At 45.8% G+C, this 17,679-nt stretch overlaps 1 protein-coding gene and 1 pseudogene across 6 annotated transcripts in view; one reads left to right on the plus strand and one right to left on the minus strand.

The window, feature by feature from the left end:
- PDE1C (phosphodiesterase 1C) overlaps positions 1-17,679 on the plus strand; it is a 541,038-nt gene that overhangs the window by 32,384 nt on the left and 490,975 nt on the right. The window lies entirely within an intron of this gene.
- LOC138438810 (non-histone chromosomal protein HMG-14 pseudogene) lies at positions 15,854-16,909 on the minus strand (annotated as a pseudogene).

Consider the following 17,679-nt stretch of genomic DNA (forward strand, 5'->3'; position numbering starts at 1 on the left):
CATCTCAGACTGTTTTGTTGACCATGATGGCTACTCCATTTCTTCTAAGGGATTCCTGCCCACAGTAGTAGATATAATGGTCATCTGAGTTAAATTCACCCATTTCAGTCCATTTTAGTTTGCTGATTCCTAGAATGTTGACGTTCACTCTTGCCATCTCCTGTTTGACCACTTCCAATTTGCCTTAATTTATGGACCTAACATTCCAGGTTCCTATGCAATATTGCTCTTTACAGCATCAGACCTTGCTTCTATCACCAGTCACATCCACAACTGGGTGTTGTTTTTGCTTTGGCTCCATCCCTTCATTCTTTCTGGAGTTATTTCTCCCTGATCTCCAGTAGCATATTGGGCACCTAATGACCTGGAGAGTTCCTCTTTCAGTATCCTATCATTTTGCCTTTTCATACTGTTAATGGGGTTCTCAAGGCAAGAATACTGAAGTGGTTTGCCATTCCCTTCTCCAGTGGACCACATTCTGTCAGACCTCTCCACCATGACCTGCCCGTCTTGGGTGGCCCCACGGGCATGGCTCAGTTTCATTGAGTTTGAGAAGGCTGTGGTCCGTGTGAGTAGATTGACTAGTTTTCTGTGATTATGGTTGCAGTGTGTCTGCCCTCTGATGCCTCTCGCAACACCTACTGTCTTACTTGGGTTTCTCTTACCTTGGACGTGCGGTATCTCTTCAGGGCTGCTCCTTACCTTGGAGGAGGGGTATCTCCTCACAGCCGCCCGTCCTGACCTTGAACATGGAATAGCTCCTCTAGGCCCTCCTGTGCCCGCACAGCCACCACTCCTTGGACGTGGGTTAGCTCCGCCCAGCCACTGCCCCTAACCTCGGACATGGGGTAGCTCCTCTCTGCTGTCGCCTCTGACCTCGGACGTGGGGTAGCTCCTCTCGGCTGCTCCTGCACTGTCGCCCTGCCTGGGGTCAGAAACTTGAAGCCAAAGTCCTAACCACTGAAATCTTCTCTGGAGAGATGACCATCACCAGTGAGCCTGGACACAGAAAGATCCACGTAGCAGTTCTCAGGAGACTGGTTAGGCCCAGTCCTCAGGGTCTGATCACAGTTCTTGGGGAACAGCCGAGTGTTTAGGTGGGACCAGAGACTTCCCTGGCACTCTCAGCTGCCGCCCCTGACCTCAGATGTGTCTAGCTTTTCTTATTTCCATCTTTTTTTTGGTCACATGATTAGACACTTACTGGCAGGTTCAGTGTAAAAATCAAAGTTGACTGAATTACTGGCTTCTGATCCTAGGGCCCAACAGTGAACTCATGGCGCAGTTATGGGAATTTTGAGCTTCTCTCAGTCCCCCATGGGTGAGGAAGATGAGCTCTGTCCACAGAGAAAACAGTCCATAGTCCATGCCCTCCATAGACTGTCTACTCAGCCCATGAAACAGAGGACAGGGTGTATAAGGTTAGAAGGGAGAGTGACGCATGTTTCATTGGGACCTTCTCTGTGCCAGATATTTTTCTTGTACATCATCTCATGATGCTTACAGCAGGCCTGAAAAGTAGAGATAATTACATATCCTCATTTTGCACATGGGAGCATTGAGGCCAGAAAGATTGCAAGACTTTTCCAAGGTCATGTAGCTAGTGAGGGGTGGAGCCAGTCTGCCCCAGCTCTCCACTGCTGACTGGATAGTTCATTTACTTTCGGTTGGACTATATTAAACTCTGGAGTAGGAAATGGCAGCCCACTCCAGTATTCCTGCCTGGAAAATTCCGTGGACAGAAGAGCCTGGTGGGCTACAGTCCACGGAGTCACAAAGAGTCGGACATGACTGAGCAATTGAGCACATACTAAACTCAGTTACCGCCCTTCCCATCATTGCCTGCCTCCATAACCGTGACTGTGGTTTTCACAGACTTCCTGCCTGGGGTCAGAAACTTGAAGCCAAAGTCCTAACCACTGAAGTCTCCTCTGGAGAGATGACCATCACCAGTGAGCCTGGACACAGAAAAATCCACGTAGCAGCTCTCAGGAGACTGGTTAGGCCCAGTCCTCAGGGTCTGATCACAGTTCTTGGGGAACAGCCGAGTGTTTAGGTGGGACCAGAGACTTTCTGGGCGCTCGTCCATGACTGGGTGAAGAAAAGGACACACTGAGGGTTTGTTTATGCAGTGACTCTGACAGATGTGTGGAGCGGAAGTCAGCCTGCTGAACACATGGATTCGTCTTCTGCTTGGAGGCAGGAAGAGCTTGTTGAGGGGACAGGTGGCCTCTGTTGACTGTGTTCTCTTTCTCTAGATTAATTGGGTCCACTTCAGCTACCGTAGTGATATCCCAGGGTGGAAGTGTGACGATGTTTGCGCATGGTGTTTCCCTGGGAATGGATGAGAGGATGTGTAAAATCCTTCCTGGAGAGTAGTGTTTCTGCTTGTGTGTTTGTTTTGCATTTTAAAACTCCAGGCCAGTGTAATGAGAAATCGTGAGCTTTTAAGTCATATAAAGACTCAAGTCCTGGAACTTCTCTGGCAGTCCAGTGGATAAAACTTCACCTTCCAATGCAGGGCACACAGTTCAGTCTGTGGTTGGGGAGCTAAGATCCCACATACTTTGCGGCCAAAAGACCAGAACATAAAACTGAAGCAATATTGTGATAGATTCAATAAAGATTAAGAAATTTAATAAAGATCATTAAAAAAAAGATCCACATAACAAAAAGATTCAAGTCCCAGGAATGCCTCATCTTCCCTAAGAGGACACACAGAGGTTTGGAAACTTGCTTGGATGCACTGGTCCTGACTCCAAGGCAGTATCCTGTTTGGAACAGAGACTCATCCACATTTGTCCTGTACCTTTGGAGTACTTGTTCCGTCATGCCTGCTTGTGCCAGGGCATGGGGGGAATTCAAGGATGCACTGATGAAGGGGGAGAAAATGAACAGGAAGCCTGGAGAGGGGGGCTCTCCAACTGGGCTGTCAGGGCTGCCCTTTACCAGGCCTGTCTTCCTCCTTGTTTAGATTGTGGGACAGCAGTTTACCAAATCTTTTTGGCAGGATAAAAATGCTGGTGACATTTCTGAGTCTGGGGAGTTGGGAAACACACACCGTATGAAATGTTTAAAAATCAGGACTGTAAAAATGTCCTTTTTGATAAATTTTTGCTGATTACCTGCCTTGTGTGATGATCCATTGAGATCCAACCTTGGGAGTGAGGTGGGGGCCTGCTGAGGCCCCTCATGCTGAGTATGATGACTGTGTCGTCTCCTTCAGTCCCATAGTCTCTCTGAGAGGGAGATCCAGTTGTTTTCGGTTCACAGGTGAGTAGACTCAGGCTCTGGGAGGGCCGGTGACTTGTGTCTAGCAGTCCTTTTGAGAGCAAGAGCTGCCCTAGGAAGGAGCTGAAGCTTTTAGAGAATTCTTTTTTGAGGCCATGAGGAAGGATATCTTTGGCTTGTGTAAAATGATCACAGAAGGCTGCACACTTGGCTAGAATAAAGTCTCAGGGAGTTGGCTGCCTTGCCCACTGGGTTTCCTGGAGGGTCCATGTATGAGCCAGTCCCTCAGTTGAGTCTCTTGCATTTACTGGCTTGGCTATCTTTTTTTTAAATGATGATTCGTCAGGGACCCCGAAATCTTGAATTCCCTTGGCTGGCACAAGGTGTGCTGGGCACACAAAGCTTGTTAACTGAGAATTCCCCAGGGGTGTGCCCTTGCCCTTGTGTCTCTGCACCCCAGTCATCCTCGTCATGCCTTGGGCCAGGGGCCCAGCTCTTAGCAGAAGTGTAGAGGTGTTGGTAAGAGAGTCATTGTCCGGCTTCTGTGTTTTGCATCGGCAGGTTCACAAGCAGGGGCTGATTTGATACCAGATGCAATACAGACTTCATCCAGTACAGACATTTGGAATGTCTCCTTTGCTGGACCTTGTGTTAGGATGATTTAATTTTGAGAAGTTTTTTTTTAAAATCCCCATTATATAGATGAGAGCATACTGATTGTAAGATTAGGGAACTTGCCCAAGATCTCCAGCTGGTGGAAGGCAAAAAGCAAAATTAAATTCAGAGGCATTTGTCCTGTACCTTTGGGACACTTATTCCTTCATCTGCTGCCCTTAGAAACTTTGCAGAGGGGCCTGGTGTCTTTGAGTCTGTCCTTCCAGCTCCTTGGAGGTTACCCAGCAGGCGGAGCGTGTAGATGGGATGGATATAGCATATAACCTACTGAACCCATCTCCTTGGCTACAGAACAGCCCTGTTTAGGGCTGGTCTCTGTCTGTTTCTTGCAGCTGCATTGTCAGGATGCAATGAAGGCATTTGGTTCTGCTCCCAGAAACAGAATGTGGCCAGAGTTAGAGTACCAGGCACAGCTTTTCTGGTGTCTGGTGGGCTAGGGGCAGCCTCCCTGCTGGGGCTCTGGCCTCACCAGTAGCCTATACTGGGCTTGGGCAATTGAGCTGAAAGTGAACTCGAGAGCATTGTGGGTCCTGTTGCCCAAGAGACAGCCAACACCTCACCCATTTCATGATTACTTGAGAACTGATAATAGTAATAATAGCGATGACAATTATAATAATAATAACTCATAGAATGACTATGTTGCTAAGCACTGTACTGAGCATTTTATAAATATTAACTCATTTTAATCTTCATACCAACACTTTAAAGTAGGTGCCACCATTATGTACCTCTTTCATAGATGACACAGAGGTACAGAGAAATCACAAAATTTGCCCTGATCACCTGGTAAATGAGGGAACCGGGATTTGAATTTAGGGAGTTGGTTTTTGATGCATCATTAAAGTATAAACAAGTCTTCACTGAGCCTCCCTGGTCATTACACTCTGATTGAGAGGCTCTGGTGTGAGCTCCTGGAGGAGCTGTGTGCCTGGTCACCTCAACAGCTGTGCAAAGCTTGATGCATAAACTATGCTTGGTGCATGTTTGTAGAACAGAGTGGTGGAGGGATGGAGGGATGGACTGATTAATTTCAGCCCTGCTACGCAGTGATAAGGACTTCCCTGGTGGCTCTGAAGGAAAGAATCTGCTTGCCAGTGTAGGAGATGTGGGTTCAATCCCTGGGTCAGGAAGATCCCCTGAAGAACCCCCTGGAGAAGGAAATGGCAACCCATTCCAGTATTGTTGCTTGGGAAATCCCATGGACAGAGGAGTCTGGTGGGCTTCCATGGGGTCTCAAAGAGTTGGACACCACTGAGCGACTGAGCGTGCTCTTACACACACACACACACACACACACACACACGGACCCCTTTCCAGGGCTGTCCTTTCTAGAAGTGGACATCCTATAGGGGGCTCTGAGATGTCCTCTGCCTTCCCCTGGCTCACCTACATGAACGTCCACACATATGCATGTACAGGTACTTAGACATACATAAACGTTCACATGTGCGCACACACACACACACACACACACACAGACACACACTCACCTATTCTGAATGGATTTCCCTAAGTAGGTACTGTCCCTGAGGAATAGTAGAGAAAAAAGGTCAGAATCTTTCTCTCTTCCTCATCGACCTTAAAATAACATTTATTGATTTCTTTGGGAATTTGGTGATATCGCTGAAGGAAGCTTTTGGGCTTTATGGCTACATTTTACAAATTTAGTTATCTTTATTTTGGTCTGTCCTGGGTCTTCAGTGCTGCACTGCATTTTCTCTAGTTGCTGTGAGCAGAGGCTGCTCTCCAGTTATGGCGTCTGGGCTTCTCACAGCAGTGGCGTCTCTTGTTGTGGTTCCCGGGCTCCAGAGCACCGGCTTAATATTTGTGGCACATGAGTTCAGTTGCTTTGCAGAATGTGGTATCTTCCAGGACCAGGGATCGAACCCGTGTCTCCTATATTGGCAGGCAGATTCTTCATCACTGAACCACCAGGGAAGCCACTGGCTACTTGTAAAGTTGGGAAGGGCGAGCATTTTTTCCTTGCTCTCTTGGGGCTGAATAGAGAAAAGTTGTTCTTTTATTTTTTTACCTTCTCATGAATGAACAGAGAACCCAAGTTTCCTGGATCTGGCAGCACAAGTGAAATCACATTAGCAAGTCACATGTCACTTGCTTTTGTCCTCGCCTCTATAGCATAGGACTTCCAGCCCCCTCAGAGTCTCACTGTTGTTTCTAGAGGAGTGTCATGTGTACACAATCACGTTCTGTTTCAGCTATAACAGAAATGACAAAAATGACCCACATTCAAATGTGGAGTTTGGTCCAGCCCAGATCCTCTGGTTTCATCTCATTGCTTCATTGGTGCACAAGGCCCTTGGTGATTCCCCTGTCCTTGTCCAGTCTTATTTCCTTTCCCCTTTCTCATATATTTTTTATTGATAGTGAGCATCCTATGGTTTCCAGATGCATCATTCTGATCTCTCTCACCAGGATAGTGTTCTTAGGCTTGTCTGCTTGGGAAATTCCTTTCCCTGCTTTCAAAGATCAGCCACTGCCTCATTCAAGATGCATTCCCTGACTCACTGTCTTCCTGACCTCGGAGTGGACAGCAGAGTGTGTGTGTGCCTGTGTAGGGCATTCACCCTGTAGCATCATGCTTTATTATTCGCACATTGTCGCCCTATGTCTGTAAACTCAGTGTTCAACTCAATGCCTGTCACATTGCTTGTGCCACAGAAATGTTTGTTTGAATGTAACCATCTTTACACGAGACCCTTGAATAAGCCAGAGCAGAGATCTTTGGCTCCATGTGTGGATAAGGAAACCAAGGCTTTGAGAGGCTGAGTGATGGGCACTGGCTCTAGCAGCAGTTGTATGATGGAGGCGGGTCTCAGGTGCTTTCATCTAAAAAGGCAGAGTCCTTTGCTCCTGAGCTGGGCTGCCTCTTGCTCCGCCCCCACCCCCCCAAGCTTTTCCTTCCCCAGTTGGATAAACTCAATCATCTCCTTTTAAAAGTCATCAGGACCTTTTGGAAATCCATCAGCTTAAGAGAGATGAGAAAATAGTGAAAAGCACAGCCCATTATACTCAGATTCTCTTTCTCCCTCTGGGGTTCCTTCATTGCAAGATATTTGCATGAAGAATGGAGGCTGTGTTCCTGGAAGACTGGGTAATGCTGATGGATCACTGAGGGGTTTCAGTAAAGGCCAGTAGGCTGTAGATGGCACAGAAAGGCTATTTACAGAAGCAGCAATAAAGATTTTGTTATAAGGTCACCAATAAGGTAGCCCTAAGGACTGCATTTAAATAAGGCTTCAAAAAAAAAAAAAAAAAAGGCTTCAGAGAGCCTGGATTTACCAGGTTTGGGGAAATGTGAATTCTACTTCTGGAGATGACCTTAAACCTCACTTAATAATGAATGTTGATGACTACCTCGTAGGTTATTACAAGTGTTAAATATCATTGCCTCTAAGGAATATCATCTCTCACCAAGACGCCTGAAAGAGCCCCAGTTGCTCCTCCTGCCCTGAAGACATTCTCCACACTCCAGCCAGAGTGATCTCTGAAATGCGATTCTGGATTTACTTTACCCATGCTTAAAGCTCTTTTATGGCTTCCCAACTACCGTGCCTCTTAAAGTGTGGCCTGTGGACAATTGCCTGCTTATCAGTAAGCCTTGAGAAGGAACACACATTGAGAGCAAGTATGTAGAAGCTTTTGTAGTAACTGGCAGAATCATTTTATGTCTGTTAAATATGATGAGTAAAAATATTTAGGCTTATGTTTTCTATGTCTTTAAATTGTCTAGTAATACATTTTCTTCATATTTTATAAAAATATCAGTCTGGGATACATTGGAAATAGTTTGAGCAGCACTGGCCTGCAGGGCCTGAGGGCTCTCACCCCGCCCGCTGCATTCGAGTCCTCTCACATCCTCTGTGCTGCAGCCTTGCTGGCCTCCTCACATTCATCTTCCTTCCATGTGGAGCTTTCCAAACACTCTTCCCTCTGCCTGGAATGCTTCTTCACTGCTGGTCCTCACCATGGATTTAATTCCCGCTTATTTTTCAGGGCTTAGCTTACACATCAGTTTCCCAAAGAAGTCTTCCTGTTTCTTTTTCCCTCCAGACTGGCTCGTTGTATGCTCTCCTTGCACCTGGTTCTTCTTTATAGTACTTTACGAAATCATCATCAAACAATTAATTGTATAACTTGTTTAAAGCCTATTTTCTAACTAGGTTATTTGTTCCATGAGCAAAGGGACAGTTCCTGTTTTGCGGACTGCCCTTTACTATTGGGTTAGTGTGCAGTGGCAGGCACCTAGTAAATGCTCAGTAAAGTTACTGATGAGTGAATGAAGAACCAGTTGGCAAATGTGCTCGGTACACATTGCTTATTATCTGTTGATGTTAGCTATAATTTTGAAACAAGAGAGCAGTTTGCTAAGAGTAGGAGAAAGGAGGGGATGCAGGTGGTCTGTATCACCCAATTAGATCATCACCCCTGAATAATTGGAATTTACCTAAAGTACTCATAATCCTTGAGTATAATAAATACAAAATGGAGTCCTCCCTGGACACGTTAGCCTTCAACTGGGTTTCTTTACAACCCGGGGCTGAAATCTGATTGATAAAGTCAGTCAGATGAGACCTCAGCTAAAAGAATTTCACTTTGGTTGGACTGTAGAGTGGGATGAGGAAAGTGACAAATGACATACTTAGAGAGATGACTAGGACCAACTTTGTAAGCAATCAGAAGAGTTTGTACTTAGTTTTAACAGCACGAGGAAGCTGTGAAAGTTTAAGGGAAGTGGAGTAGAGAATGGAGAATGGGGCATGGGCAAGAGGCTATGAATGTTTTAATTGATGGCAATTTAGTCTCTAAGTCGTGTCCAACTCTTACAACCCCATGGACTGTAGCCTATCAGGCTCCTCTGTCCACGGGATTCTCCAGACGAAAATACTGGAGTGGGTTGCCATTCCCTTCTCCAGGGGATCTTCCTGACCCAGGAATTGAACATAGGTCTCATGCATTTGCAGGCAGATTCTTTACCAACTGAACTACAAGAGAACTGATGGCTTAGTGTGCATATTCCCCTCCTCTGAGCCAGGTACCTCCTCTGTGCTCGTGCTGGAAAGAGCAATCCTTAGGTGCTGGAAAGAGAGCAGTCCTCAAGACTGGGAAGAATCTTGAGGCCAGAGAGCAGTTAGGAGACTGTTACAGTAGTCCTGGGGGAGCATGGCGGCCAGAACAAGAAACTAGGGTCAACCTGGAAGGGGGTTGGTGATGCAAAGAGGCAGGCAGACTACAGGTAGAGCTGATGGGAGTTGGTGATGGATTCTATATGGAAGTTGAGGGAAAAGGAGTGAAGGATGTTGGATGACTAGGTGCCTGGTCTGGGAAACTGGGAGAATCATGGTGCCTTTCCGTGAGCTGAAGCTTCAGGCTGCTTCTGCTGTCTTAGAGTGGGCCAACCCAGCTTCAAATGTGCAGGCAGAGGTGGGCTGGAGGAGGGCCTTTGGGGCCTTAGACTGGGTTGTCTGCCTTAGACCTAGGTCTGCCCGTCTGTGGACACGTGGGCTACAGGAGGGTGGATGCAGAAAAACATGCAGCTGTGAGAGGAATAGGCTGATGGGAACTCTGCTGTCACAGCTGGAAGAATTTAGCATGAGCCGTGTGTGTGTGTATGTGTGTGTGTGTGTGTGTGTGTGCGCGCGCGTGCGTGCGTGCACATAATCCCCATCATTTTCTTGATCTGCATCATGCTTCACTAAAGCTCTTGACTTAATCCAGCTTGACTTGTACAAATGTCACCATCTGGCACTGGATCATGTGGCTTTTCAATCAAAAGGAGTGGAAGGCTTCCATTCAGAAATGCAAGTCTGCGATCGAATGCCTTTGCCGTGTGTTGCAGCCAAACTTGAACTTGTAATCAGCCTTTGAGGTATTTTTTTTTAATAAGTAAAAAGCTTATTTGTATTAACCATGAAACAGATTTCATGCAGGAAAAGTTCTCACAGCTTCAGGGGGTTTCTTCTTCCCTGAGTTATTAAAACAGACCGCAGGCGGCTGGATGTGCTTGTGGAAGGACTCGGGGCACGTTGCCTCTGAGATGCACAGTAAGAGGATGTGGGTATAGTATTATCAGTCAGCATCATCCAGCATTTAATAGCCCTCACAGCACCGGGCAGATAGCGCGGACATGTAGTTTAGCAGAAAGAGTATTAAGCAGGAAGTTAGAGCCTACCGCAGGGTTTCTCAAAATTTTGTCAGTGGTTTGTCCACATCAGAATCCAGTGGGAAGGGAGCCAGGATTCTGAGTCCATTGGTCTGAGATGGACCTAGGAAACCCCAGTTTTGACGTCTTGCTCCCTGGGTAATACTGGTACACACCTGGTTTGAGAATCACTCCTATGAGCCCGTGTTTTTGAGTCAGACAGACCTCTGGCTCCACCTCTGCTACTTACTGGCTATGTGTGTGGCCCAGGGCCACTGCTGCTTTTCAGCCTCAGAAATGTGTCATCTGTAAAGTGAGGATAGTAGCAGTGTCTGCCCCATAGTTAGGTGGTAGAGAGGATTCAGTAAAGTGCTCAGAGCAGAGCTGAGCAGTCAGGAGATGCCCAGTGAATGGGAACTGTTGAGTCATTATTCAGCTTCTGCCAGGACAGATGACCTAGGGTGGCTCATCTGTTGTGATACAAAGCTATAGAATTTGATACCCAGGGTGGATGGTGGAGTAGTGTCATATGTACACTTGATTTATAAAAACTGTGTACCCTCATTTCTTCTCTTATGTAATTTGAAATTCTCCAAATTTATAGTTTGCATGTATAGTCTTTATATTTGACTTGACTATTACTGCATGCATTTATCTCAGGCACTGTTTAGAACTGTATAAGTCGACCAACGAGACTTTACTTTTCAGTTGATTTAAGGGATTTTCAAAGGCAATCCTTGAGCACATTTGATTTTTGTCTTCTGAGCTAACTTTAGAACCTCACCCCCACAGAAGGTGTAACTACACCATACTTAAGAGACAATGATTGACTTATTTTTGTGCCTTGATTTTTTTTTTAATCTGCAAAATTGAAATCATCTCATGGGCTGTTGAGTGGATATATGAGATAGAGGTTTTGAAAGGCACTTATTTCTTAAAAAGTTTTAGATTAGTCCAAAGTAGAATTGACAAAAATAGTCACCAGTGTGGTTGGATGGACCTTTAAGATCAGCTTCCAGAAACTGGTCTTGGGCATCTTTTGTCCTCTTCCCACACCTGTCAACAGCCTTTGTATTAGGTGGGTGTTTAAGGGGCCTCTCTCCTTTTCCCCAACATTCCGTGGAACCACTGAGGGGACACCCTTGCTTACAGCACGAATGCCATTTCCCACGGTCCAAGTAAGGCTAGGATTTTATCATTTATCAGATCCTATAATGTGCAGTTAAATGCCTGCTTCTGAGGGCCTGCATTTACCTGCTGTAAGGAAAGACCCATTGGTGATTCTTGCAGCCATATTTTGAAGCATTTAGAAGCACCACCTTCAGTGAAATAATCTGGATTCTTTGCCTAAGAACTATAGAACCTTACTATCTTAGAAGGGATTTTCTGCGTCATATTGAAATCTGCCCCGTAGCATCCCTGATAAGAGGTTGTCCAGACCCTGCTGGGACAACCAGTGGTGAAAGGGAACTTTTTATCCCTCAGGGCTGCCGGCTTTCTTCCAGGTATCTTTGACTACTGGATACGTTCTTTACAATGTTTCAAGGAATGTTTAACTCCCAAGTGTTTCCATCCACCTTAGGAGTTGTGTCCAGTCCCTCTTATGCATGACAGCCTTTCCTACATTTGAAGACTGAAGATACTTCTCTTCTCTACCATAGAGAACTTTGCTGCTGCTCCCACCCAGCACATCTGCCTGTTCGTCGCGTATGTGCAATGCATGAAAACACAAGGAAGCTTTTCACAATGTCTTTCTCTCCAGGTGTTTTGTTCTTCAAGTATTGGTGCAGTTTTGCTCATTGGTGTGATTAGAAGTTAATGGTGCTGCGGCATCTGGGTCAGAGAGTATTTGCTACAGCAGCGGGTCGTCCTGGCATGTCTGTTTGATGAGAGGTAGCATAGATTATTTGCAGAGGTTGTATTTTTCTGTAGTGAATCTCAGCTGTCCTTCTAGGTCTCTGCTGAGCTTGCCTCCTCTGGAGGTCTCCTGGCATTCTGTTATGTCATCGGGCAGTGTGTCTATGTAGTTCACTGGGCAGACTTTCTTCTAGGTCCTGGGAAATCCCTTCTGGGGCTGAGTCAAGCTGTTGTTTCAATTTTACATGCTGTTTTCATTCTCCATATGTTTGTCTCTTGACTCCCCTGCTAGATTTTAAGCTTGTTTAAGGCCAGATTCTGGTTTGTACGTATGAGTGTTTCTAGTCCATTGATTTTCACACTCTGGGTATTCAATGACTATGATATTGATTTGAAGAAGATTTGGTCTTCCCTTCAGTACTAAATTCTTTTCCTTGGGAACCTTACCCATTGCAATAGTTTCTGTATGGAGCCCCTCGTTTTCTATATCAAACCAGAGACTCATATGTCCCATTGTTATTTGATTCTGTTTATACATCCTCCAGGGACCTCAAAAGCAACATATACTATGTTAACTAGCATCTTTTGCAAGTTTTTATTTATTTATTTGTTTTTGGCTGCACTGGTTCTTTGTTGCTGTGTGTGGGCTTTCTCTAGTTGCGGGGTGGGGGGCTACTGTCTAATTGTGGTGCATGAGGTTCAATCCCTAGGTCAGAAAGATCCCCTGCAGGAGGGCATGGCAACCCATGCTAGTATTGTTGCCTGGAGAATCCCATAGACAGAGGAGCCTGGCAGGCTACAGTCCATGGGGTCGCAAAGAGTTGGACATGACTGAAGCCACTTAGCACTCCTTCATGGGCATCTCATTGTGGAGGCTTCTCTTGTTTGCAGAGCATGGAATGTAGGTATGTGGGCTCAGTAGTTGTGGCACACCGGATTAGTTGCCCCTCGGCATGTAGAGTCTTCCTGGGCCAAGGACTGAACACGGGTCCCCTACATTGGCAAGCAGATTCCGAGCCACTGGACCACCAGGGAAGTCCAACTAAGTATCTTTTAAACCTTCACCTGGGCCACCCAAACCTGTTCTACGTGGCAACATGTCTTACTTCAACTAACAGCCAGCCCATGAACATACCCATATAGTATATTCAGTTATTTATTGAGTTGAGGCAGTTCATCTTTGGAAATGTCTGTGAAATCCATTCTCTCCTCTCCATTTCCACTGTTGCGTCTCCCTGGTGACCCTATCTACTACCATAGAGCTGACGTTGTTTGGAGAGACAGGAAATAAATAAAAAATCTGAGCTTGGCCAACAAGGCCCTTGGCTCCCCAGCCCTCATCTTTGTGCCGTGTTCCATCTTATACAGCATCCTGCTAGTCATTCCCAGTCACGCCACACTCGTAAACCCTTCTTGGCCTTTGCACATGCCGAACTCTTTTTATCTATTAACTCCTACTTCTCCTTTATAGGCGCAAGTGTCACCTTTTCTGTGGGGGCTTCCTTGACTTGCTCAGGGAGGTTAGTCCTCTGCTCCTAGATCTGCACACAGCACTAGCTTCTGTGCTTCTGTTATTGCTCCTCTAAGGTTATCATTTGTTTCTGTCTCTCCCGCTGAGTGCTTCTTGAAGGTGGGGAACTGTGCTTTACCTCCCCAGCCTCAACACAGGATTGTGCTTGGCACAGAGAAGGCACCCACGGCATTGCATAAAAATTAGAGCCGTCATTTCTTGACCTCTTAAGGGCTGTGCATTGTGACAATACGTTGTTAACATGAGTTATCTCATTTTGTTTTCGTAACAGTCTTTAGAGGGAGAGACTGTCAGGAAACTCATTTACACCTGAGGAAGCTGAAGCTTTGCGACATTAACCCGCCTAAGGTCACACAGCTGGTAATTAGGACAGCCAGGCTTTGACCGCTCATCTCTTGGACTCCAAAGCCCTTGTTCTGCATAAACGTGCCTCCCTGCCTCTTGTAATAGATATCTCTTGAATTCGTCGTCGATGAGGGGTCTTCCTAGAAGTTATATATTTCCATGTCCCTGTACCACTGGCTCACTTTTGCAAGTGCTGCTTCTCTGAGTTCTAAGAAGATTCTAAATACGTGAACATGTGTATACACATTGGAATGTGTGTACTCAGTCGGGTCTGACTCTTTGCCACCCCATAGACTGCAGCCTGTCAGACTCCTCTGTCCGTGGAATTTTCCAGGCAGGAATACGGGGGTGGGTTGCCATTTCCTACTCATGGGATCTTCGTGACCCAGGGATCGAATAGTATGGCCGACAGCAAATTAGGGTTGTATTTCCTGCAGGAGTTCTGAACACCCAGGTGTTCTTGGCATTATCTAGTGATAGTTGACCTTGGGGTATATACCCCATCCCCTGCTCTCACCTCTGACCTGCCTCTCAGGGGGCAAAGCCCTTCTTTCATGATGAACCTGAGTCTATGTCTGATGCACTTGGAAGAGAACACAGGAGGGCACAATGCTCAGTGGGTTCTCCTTGGCTGTGAGCAGAGAGCAGGGCAGGGTTGGGAGGAGGGGGGGTCCGAGGAGGGAGTGGAATGGGCCTGGCTGGATGAAGGACAGAAAATGGCTTTAGGCAGCAGAGCTCACAGAAATGAATTCTGCTTTCTTCATAAATAGACTTAGGATTAGCTTTGCACAACCAAGGAGCTTATTATACCGCATAATTATTTTATAAATGCAAAGTATTTCAGGATTGGAAGGGATCTTAGAGGTTTTGTTGTTTCAGCTAAAGATGAGCCAGGAGAAGGGCTGTCTATCTTTCAGCTTGGGTCTGACTGGGTGGCAGTGCCAGGACAGAGTTACTACAACTCCCACCAGTTGCTTTATTTACAAGGAGAAATTTAACTTCCGAGGGCATGAGAACTCTTGTGTTGTGGCCAGTGCTTTTTCTCCTGGGCAGCACACTTGGCAAGGGAGAGTGTGTGGCCTTTGGGTTCTCTCCAGCCTTGGCTGGCTCCTTCCTTGCCACCCACTGGTTGTGCAAGCTTGACTCTGTCCCACAGCATGAGGGGAGAGCGCCTGCCTTGCAGGGCTTTTCCAGGGTCCTGTGAGCTGACACGGACCGAACACCCAGCACCGCTCCAACAGGAATCTTTGCTCAAAGAGGTTGAAAGTGTTAGTTGCTCATCATGTCTGACTCTTTGCAGCCCCATGAACTGTAGCTGGCTGTGGGATTTTCCAGGCAAGGATACTGGAGTGGGTAGCCATTTCCTTCTCTAGGGGATCTTCCTGACTCAGGGATTGAACCTGGATCTTCCGCATTGCAGGCAGATTCTTTACCTTCTGAGCCACCAGGGACGCCCTCAGTTTGACAGTTTATGTGAAAAGCTGAGTGACCTTTGGAAGTGTGCTTGGTGGGATTAGAGTTTCCATTGAAAAATATATGCTTTTAATGCTCCTCTTGTCAAGTTGCGACCAGCTGAGCGTCTTTGCTTCCACCTGGAAGCGTCCCTGCTGGTGGGACTGTAAAAATCCTGGCTATTGTCAAGGCGGTTTCCTGAATGGTGTTAATGGTCTAGTGTGTAACTGACACATTCCTTTTCTTAGGCTTCCTTTCTTGTCACCATGAATTCGGTGCTGTTGGTTTCTTAAAGCCTTGTCTTGCCTCAAGATCCTCTGTGAACTCTTTTTTTTTTTAAATGATTTTTTAAAAAATTGAAGTATAGGTGATTTATAATGTTGTATTGTGAACTCTTTTTTTTTTTTGTTGTTTTTTTCTTTTATAACTGAGATTTTATTGGTTGTTTTGAGGATCACTACACAGACATTTCAATTTGTACACAATTCTTCACATACGTACCAGAAATCTAAAATATCATGTAGTTGTGATTCTTAACAGTTATTCCAGTGACTTTCCAGCTTAAAATTTGGAGCAAACTTTCCTTAACAGGGTATCAAGTACCAGTATCTTCAAATATTGATATGCTGTTACATCTTAAGTCCCACTGATTCACAATTTAATATCATATACACTACATACCCAAACTGTCAATCGTTCACAGCACATTAACCAAGTTACTAGGAAAACTGGACTACCACGACCAAAGATGTTATAGTATAGTGCACAAAATTCTGACCAGGAGAGCCAAGATCAAAAAGTGGTTTTCTGTAGGAAATAATTCTACCAAAACAATATGGGAAGAGAAGTAATTTAAAGTGTTCAAGACATTAACTGCACAACTGACTCCAAACTGCCATTTAGTATGCTTCTGTATTATAGGATATAAAAGCTACCCCCCATCTATGGAATGTTAAGCTGACACCCAAGACAATCAAAGCCTCCCGTATCCAATATCCCACTATTTTCTGGTTGTACCAAAAAATAAACAACCAGCAAATGATTTCACCTCTTAAAAAAAAGCATTTACACTTAAAAAATGGGATGAGGTGGGATTCCCTCCTTTTTAAAAATGTTTCTAGAGCTACTAAAAAACTTGCATTTACAAAATAGTTGATAAAAATATTCCTCTGGATTGTACAAGAAGGGAAACAGGGACCACTGACAGGACTCGGTGTGTGGTTATTAATCAGACTTGGCTTCTTTCTCTTCTGCTTCATCAGAGGCTGGGCTCTCCTCGTTTTTAGTCTCTCCATTTTCTGCAGGTAAGTCTTCTTTAGTCTCCTGGTTAGCCACTTCCGCCTGTTTTCCCTTTGCTCCTCTTTTCCCTTTTGTTTGCACTTTTTTGTCTGAAGATTTATCCTTTCCCGCCGCCTTTTTTGGCTTCGTTTCCACTTTCGCAGGAGCCGGTTTAGCTGACAACCTCAACGATCTCCTCTTGGGCTCCTCCTTCGCCGCCCCCTCGGCGGAGCTGACCTTCCTCTTGGGCATCGTGGCGACGGGGCGGGCGAGAGCCGTGTGCCTGAGGGCCGCGGCGCGCCGAGAGCCTTCGCGAAGCTGAGTAGCCTGACCGCAGCCGCTCCTCCCGCCGCCCGAGCTGCTGGGACCCGCGGCGGGGGTCAATTGTGAACTCTTAATAGTTCAAGAAATCCCAGGTTCAGTAGTTTTCAGATATAAATAATCATGAATCAGAATCGTGTGGGGAAGATTGTTTAAAATGCAGATTCCTAGGACACCGTCCCCTTAATTCTGATCCAGAAAGTCTGGGTGGACCTGAGAAGGTGCATTTTATTTTCCTGGGTGATTTCAAGAGGTGGGATGATGACACACTGAGAAATATTTGTTTTATTCCCACTAACAACACTAACCCACACACTCTTATAATTCATGTGGTATTTCTCAATCCATGGATTTATGGGAAAAAATGGTAGTTTTAAGGAACAGGTATAAAGTACTTATTCTCACAGTGAGGTTGGTTAATGGCCCTAGATACTCATGTGACAATCAAAGAGGAACCTTAAAATGGGGCTGGTCTTCACGGTGCCTCCTTCTAAGAATATTCTCGGTTCAGCAAAACTGTCAACTTTCCCCTCTTCTGAAGTCCTACCACACCTTATCTGTTCCTCTTGTGAAGCCAGCATCTTTCAAAGAATCTTTGCATTCTTACTGTTTATTTGTGGGATGAAAGAAGGCAGAGTCTCCTTGCTTTTGCACAGTCCAAGTCTTTAGTTTAGGTCTGTCTGGTGGGAAGGCACCCTTCCCACGTGGCCTGTCTTACAGTGTTGGTATTCCATAGAACTGCATTGGGGAACAGTGCCCCAGACTGAGGGAGCCGTGATTAGATGGAAATAGTGAACACCCACTAAGTTAAAAGAACTAAAGTCAA

Source organism: Ovis canadensis, chromosome 4 (genome assembly GCF_042477335.2).
Source record: "Ovis canadensis isolate MfBH-ARS-UI-01 breed Bighorn chromosome 4, ARS-UI_OviCan_v2, whole genome shotgun sequence".
NCBI classification, from domain to species: Eukaryota; Metazoa; Chordata; class Mammalia; order Artiodactyla; family Bovidae; genus Ovis; species Ovis canadensis.